The following is an 8,113-nucleotide window of genomic DNA, read 5'->3' on the forward strand; positions in this document are numbered from 1 at the left end:
ATCTCAATGTAAAGAAAACAAAAATCCTCACCACTGGACCAATCAACATCATTCTTATTAATGGAGAAAAGGTTGCAGTTGTCAAGGACTTCATTCTTCTTGGATCAACTATCAACACTCATGGAAGCAGCAGTCAATAAATCAAAAGATGTATTACATTGGGAAAATCTGCTGCACAAGACCTTTTGAAATTGTTGAAGAGCAAAGATGTCAGCTTGAGGACTACAGTGAGCCTAACCTAAGCCAGAGTATTTTCAATAACCTCATATGCATGTGATAACTGGGCTGTAAATAAGGAAGACCGTAGAAGAGTTGATGTTTTTGAATTATAGTGTTGGAGGAGAATATTGAAAGTGCCATGGGCTGCCAAAAGAACCAAGATCTGTGTTGGAAGCAGTACAGCCAGAGTGCTCCTTGGAGGCCAAGATGGCCAAACTTTTGTCTCTCATACTTTGGACACATTGTCAGAAGGGACTATCGCTGGAAAAAGACATAATGTTTGGTAAGGTGGAGGGTCAGGGAAAAAGGGAAAGACCCCCAATGAGATGGATTGGCCAACTGACAGCATTGATGGACTCAAGCGTGGCAGCGGTAGTGAGGTTGGCCCAGGATTGGGCAGTGTTTTGTTCTGTTGCACATAAGGTCGCTATGAGTCAGTGCCAACTTGATGGCACCTAACAACAACAAAAGCTACTGTCTACCCTGGCATTGTTTTGGCTGATGATATGGAGATTTTCTACAATCTCTTTTTCCACAGATGCAGTCAATTTGATTTCTGTGTAGTCCATCTGGTGAGGTCCATGTGTATAGTTATCTTTTATGTTGTTTAAAAAAGGTATTTGCAATGAAGAAATCATTGGTCTTGCAAAAGTCTATCATGCATAGGGACTTTAGACCCCTAGAGGGAGAGGGTCTGTGTGTTGATGACCGGGGAGCATGCTTGCAGGGTATACCCTTTGGTTGGTTGACGATGCATGGAGGGGATTGTAACCATGGCAATGAAATGATATAAGATAGGATGAATGTAAAGCTAATGATCTCCCATATAAACTATTACATAATTCACAACAAAACATTAAAAAAAAAGTCTATCATGCAATCTCCAGCATTTTTTCTACCACCAATATCATATTTCCCAATTACTGATCCTTCCTATTTGTTTTCAACCTTTGCCTTCCTATCACCAGTAATTTAATGTTTGATAAATTTTAAACTTGATTGCATGTTTGATCAATTTCTAACTGAAGAAATTTGTAGAATTCTTCAATTTCATCATCACTGACTTTAGTGGTTGGTGTGAAAATTTGAATAATTGTGGTATTAACTGTTCTTCCTTGTAGATTTATGAATATTATCATATCACAGACAGCATTGTACTTAAAGAAGAAATCATAAAATGTATTTTTAGATGATGAGTTTGATGCCATTCTTATTCAATTTATTATTCCTGGTATAATAAAACATGTGACTGTCATGTTCAAAATGGCCAGTATTAGTCCTTTTTTGCTCACTAATACCTAAGATATAGATATTCATGTGTTCCATTATATTTTTGAAAATTTCCAGTTTTCCTAGATCCATGCTTGATAGATTCCATGTTCCCATTATTTCTGGATATTACAGATATGTTTCTTCATTTTGTGTTGTGTCCCATCAGCAAATGAAGATCCCAAATGTTTTCCATTTGAGTCATAATGGTCAACTTTACTTTGAGGAGGCAGCTCTTTTTAAGTAACATTTTGAGTGCCTTCCAACCTGAGGGGTTCGTATTCTGACAATATTCTGGTGCTCCTCATCATGTTTCAATATTCAATATTCTGGCACTATCTAACAATGTTCCACTGCTTTCCCCAAGATTTTCAGTGAAGAAATCATTGGAAATATTCAATCCCTGCCTCTTCCTAGTCTAGAAACTCATTTGAAAACTGTCTACCATGGGTGATCCTGCTAGTATATAAAATATCAGTGGCATAGCTTCCAGAATCACAGCATTACTCAAAGCACCCTAGTACAACTTACCTACATTACTTTATTGAAATCACACTAATTCTTTGTTTTTTGCCATTGTGTTCAATGCAACACTGCCCAGCTTTCACATGCATATGAGGTATTGAAAATACCATGGCTTGGGTCAGGTGCAAATAGCAGTAAATAAATTAAATGACATATTGCATTGGACAAATCTACCAAAAATTTCTTTTAAGTGTTAAAGAGCAGAGATATCATTTTGAGGACTGAGGTGCAGGTGACACAAACTATGGTGTTCTCAATAGTCTCATATGCATACAAAATCTGGATAATGAATAAGGAAGATGGATGAAGAATCATTGAATTTGAATTATGATGGTGATGAAGAATATTGTATATATTATGGAGAGCCACAAGAACACATACATCTGTCTTAGAAGAATACAGTCAGAATGCCTATCACAAGGGAGGATGACAAGACTTTGACTAGCATACTTTGGACATACTATCAAGTGGGGCCAGTCACTGAGGAAGGACATTATACTTGGTAAAGTAGGAAAACAAAAACAAAAACAAAGCACTGCCATCGAGTCTCTTTCTACTCATAGCAAAGTTAGATAGGGTTTCTGAAACTGTAAATCTTTATGGCAGCAGACTATCTCATGTTTCTCCTTTGGAGGTACTCATGTGTTTTAATGGTTTATCTTGTGTTGAGTAGTCCAGTGCTTATTCTTCAGTGTCACAGTGGATAAAGTAGAAGGTCATTGTAAAAAGAGGAAGACCTTCAATAAAATTAATTGACACAGTGGCTGCAAAATAGACTGAAACACAGCTATCACTGTGAATATATGCCGAGTGGGACCATTCTTTCATAAGATGATCCACTCTGCATTGCAGTCAACTTAATGCCACATAGTAACAGAAATAACAATGGTGAAATAGAGTCACTAGTTAAGCAAACAATGAATGTGCTAAGCTGCTAAAATAAAGTTTGAGTCCATTGGAAGAAGTACATGGTGATATAATTCCGAGAAATCAGTCATTGGAGACGCTGTGGAATACAATTCTACTTTTACACACATGGAATTGTCATGAGTCCAAATTCACTCAGTAACAATAGGTACAGTTAGTGATAAATAGAGTCATAGACTAAGTTTGGCTTTATATGTGAACATCACCAAAAGCTATTTGCAGTCTTGAATTGAAAACACAAGATTATCACTCAAAAGTACTTAACTTTCACTTTATTTAATTAGTTGCTAGTGTCAAAAAGCACAGCACTGAATTTTTATTCTTTTGAGCATTTAAAATTCCATTTTACAAAGTAATCATTATACCTTAAATCTCAGTTGAATGAAGTTGAATACAGAATGAAGCAGACAAAAATGAATGACCGAAGAAACCACCCAGAAGTAAGGAAAGGAGATGGGAGAATTGAAAGACAAATTTTATTTTTTTCCAATTTTGTTTAGGTGTTGAAATGACAAAATCACTGCTAAAATTTACCTAGGGTCTATTTGTCAGAAAGCATTGTAAAATAGGCATGATATCCATACAGATAACTTTTCAACTCAATTTAAGAATGAATAATTTATATTTCTAAGCAAAGTTTAGAAGTGCTTTTCAATTGGAAGATTTAATTTAAAAGTTATGATTCTCAAAGATTTAAAAGGTGAAGAAGACACTTCACTGAGCAAATATCAAAACAATCAACTTTTCCTTTGTTGAAGAAACAGGGAGATTGGAAGAGAGGACATTTTATCTTTGTATTGTAAATGCATATTCTAATCATTGTAGGATTGTGAGACATATTGATTTTCAAAGCATCAATTCTCATACCTATCAAAAATATATGTAACAATTCCATTAAATCAACTTCTATTGCCTAAAAGCACACCCACTATTAAAGTTATTTTAAAGCATTTCTTCTGTTGAGATGCCACAAAGATATATTGAAATATTTTATTATAAATATAATACATATTATAAGGCAAACATTTTTATTTATTTTAAATTCCCACACTCTTCCTGTTCTGATGTAGTTACTTGTTTTTTCTATTCAGTTCCACAAAGTGTGTTCAGACTGATTAGTAACAAATGGCTATTTATATTTTTCTAGATATGGCTGAGATGACTATTTTTGTCAAAATATTCTATATGAGCTGAAGTAAGTTTCAGATATGTGAAAGCAAAGGAATGCATGTGTTTACAGGAGAAAGAAACAATCTAATTTGTGAAGTAGAATGTTTGGAACCAAATGGGCATACTGGCATTAAATATTTAATAACTTATACTAAAGTAGAGTCAACATGGTTTCCACTTACAAAACAAAAACTACATGTCCATATTAACACAATACATATATAGTTCTAATGTCTCAAATTAATATTTCTTTTTAATTTTAGAAGATAACATCCCTTAGGAATACAATTTCATATTTTCAGTAGTGAGCATATATTGTTAAGTGCCTTCAAGTCAGTTCTGATCCATACTAACCCTGTATAGGGTTTCTGAGAAATGGCTGTTGAGCTTGAACTGCTGACCTTGCAATTCAAACCAACCTTGCACATTATCGTACAGCACCACACCAGGACTCCATTGAGCATATAAGAGAAATTAATAAATGTTGTGCTAAATTCACATAATTGCTACTTTAAATAACTCAAGGAGAGAAGGAAGATAGACTGGGTGCCCTCCCCACACCTATGCCACACACAAACATACACAAACATAATCAAACTACTTAAACATTCAATTATAATGTTTGATGTTTTCTTGTGTAGTCATTTATATACCAATTACCATTTTATGATGCACCACAAGATAGCCATTCTCTTGAAAAGCAACAGCTGGTGGGTTCAAACTACTAACCATTAAATTAGTATGAGCACTTAGCCACTGTGTAACCAGGACTCCTTTATCTTAAATCAAGTTTTTACTACCTTAGTATCTAATTTTAAAAGGGAACAATATTTGTTCTGAATATTGTGACTGAATATACAATTAACAAAAAGTGTAAGGAAAGAGTTATGCAGAAGAATAAATTCTGATAAATCTTTTGGAATATTTTACTTGGTAATAATGCAACTATAGATAAAATTATATGCCATACTCTAACTATTCTAATGTAAGAGAGAGGCAGTTGCATAGAAAATTAACTGTTCTATGGCATTATGGTCTGAGCAACAATTTAAATAAATAAATCTACTAGCCAAAAACAATTTCTCATGAAATGAAGGTAGCAGCTAATTGAAATCACCTAAAGACCAAAATAAGATGAATTAAAAAAAAAACAAAAAAACTCCTTCCAACATCTTTTAGTAAAATTGTTGGGGTAATATGAAAACTTTAAACAGTTCAGAAGTGCAAGTGTTAATAGAAACATGATTTCTTACTTTGGCAAAATATTTTTATGAACCTTCAGATTAATTTTACCTTCATGATACATAAGAAAATGACAGACATGAAATCTTTAGGGCCCAGAGTTGAAGAGCAACATAATAGGCAAATCCGTGATAGATGGTGCCTTCCATAGTCTTACTTGGTATGATTGGAACAGCTGTTGTTTATATCAGAAGAGTGGAGAAAGATACACTTGTGGGCTCTGATGCTCTTTTGCTGCAATGGAGGATGCTGCAGAAACAGTAACAGCAGAAGATTGTTAGGTGGGAAGGGGCACAGTGTGGGAGACAGACGTGTATGGGAGAATGAAAGCAGATGAAGGAAGGGCATTATATTGTGCTGAGTGAATACTGCACATCATAGTTTTACCCAGTACTACACTTTATTGCAAAAACAAGAAAAGTGTTTCAAGATGCAATTTATCAAAAGGAATGTTAAAGTTAGTGTCACTATCATCACATAGTACAGAGAGAAGGGAAAATAATACCAAAGTTATACAAATAGACACCTACTGATATAGGACAAAGCCCAATTAAATCAAGTCGGAGAGATTTTACAGTCATTAGGGTTTGATATCAAATCTAGAAATCAGGAAAGACTATTGCAGAAATACTACATCAACTCTGCTTTTACTAATAAAGATACGCATCCACACATATCCTTATTATAAATTTGATGTTAACATTTATTAATCATTAATTATGGTATTATCAAGATATAGTTGATGTATTATTTAATTATAGTTAATTCTGCTATTATGGATATAATGATACAATATTGAGTAAGATTATGTTGCTGTTAGTTGTCTTCAAGTTGATTCTGACTCATGAATACCCCAAATATATACACATTTATAACACACTTATATGAATGTATGGTTTACATACAGGGTGATAGAATATAGATATATGTTGTTGTTGTTGTTAGGTGCCATCGAGTCAGTACTGACTCATAGCGACCTTATGCACAACAGAATGAAACACTACCCAATCCTGGGCCAACCTCACAATTGTTGCACGCTTAAAACCTATTGATGCTGCCACTGTGCCAATCTATCTCACTGGGGGTTTTCCTCTTTTTCTCTGACACTCCACCTTACCAAACATGATGTTCTTCTCCAGCAACTGGTCCATCCTGACAATATGTCCGTAGTATGAGAGATGAAGTTTGACCATCTTGGCCTCGAAGGAGCACTGTGGCTGCACTTCTTCCAACACAAATCTATTGGTTCTTTTGGCAGCCCATGGCACTTTCAATATTCTCCTCCAACACAACCATATATAGTAATTCCTATAAGTGTATTATGAATGAGTATATATTTGGGGTACTCATGAGTCAGAATCAACTTGAAGACAACTAACAGCAACATAATCTTACTATCGTATCTATCATTATTAAAGTATTATTAAGTAATAGCTCATTTTCACAAAGGTTTCTAGGAACAGCTGTTGTTTATATAAACTGTTGATATAAGCAATTTTCACTCAATTACAAATATGAACAGTGGCTTCTTAAACCCATCAAGTGGTATCAAACAAGAAAAGCCTGATGATCTCTTTCCATTAAAATTACAACCAAGAATGGTTTTCAACTTGAAAAGTTCTATTCTAACATAGAACTTCACCAGAAGTTTGAATTGACTCAATAACAATGGACTTGGTTCATTTCCACAAAATATCATTGGAAACAGGGCGTCTTCCCAGGTTGACTCAATCACATTTTAGATCACACCAATGTCACTGGTCCTCACAAGTTAAGGTCTGGTTTTCTATAAATTGGTCTGTTTATAATGGAGCAACACGATTGAGGCTTAATTAGTTGTGCCACAGTAACCATGGAGCAGATATATGGGTTCTTAATTCTTGGACACCCTTGGAATCTTGTTGGGCACAGAAGAATTTTTTGATCTCTTAGTCACTTGTTGGTCTCAGGACAACCATGCTGAATATTACACAGGATTGCTTTCTAGAGATGACGTGGAGAAAGAAAGATGTGGAGAAGGCAACTGGCCTCTATGATTTCTCAGAAGGGAAGAAGAATGAAACTTGGTATGGGCCCACGGCCCAGTCCTATTAGTGGATTCCAGGTACGTCTACAGTCTTCTACATTCTCTTCCAATTCTCATACCTTCCCTCTTCTTTATAGTTGAGCTTGATAATTCATTGCAATGACCACAAAGAACTCACAGTCCATACTCACAATTATGGGCTTTATTAGAGAATTTAATAGGTTTTAATTCAGAATTAGAAATGCTGAAGGCACAGGTCTTTGGTCTGGACAGCATATATGTAGCCATGCTTACAGGTAGTCCTTGACCTGTCATCCATGAAGTCCCTGGCCTTCTGGTCTGATTGGGCAATGTTACAAAACTTTTTAGGGCTGCTGATAAATGTTCAAAATCACTTGACTCTGAATTCCCCAATTAAATACCTGGAGGCACCCCACTTCGCAAGTGAGCTTCCTGCCTGAAGGTATTTGGCTATATTCACTCTGTTAGCTAGAAGTCTTTCATTCTGTCTTGTGCTCTTTCTCTTAGTTCTGGTGCTGCCACTCTTTTGCTCTCCTCTACTACTTATCTGGTATCATAGCTTTCTGTGCCTGGACTAATGTGCATGGATCTTTAGGTCCAAAGGACACACTCCACTCCTAACCATACTTTCTTTATGGTAATAAGATCTCTCCTACTGTTGTTGAGATGGCTCATTTTATACCAAGTGTTGTTAAGTGCCATCGAGTCAGTTCC

The sequence above is a fragment of the Chrysochloris asiatica genome, unplaced genomic scaffold, assembly GCF_000296735.1.
Source record: "Chrysochloris asiatica unplaced genomic scaffold, ChrAsi1.0 scaffold00066, whole genome shotgun sequence".
In the NCBI taxonomy this organism is placed as follows: Eukaryota; Metazoa; Chordata; class Mammalia; order Afrosoricida; family Chrysochloridae; genus Chrysochloris; species Chrysochloris asiatica.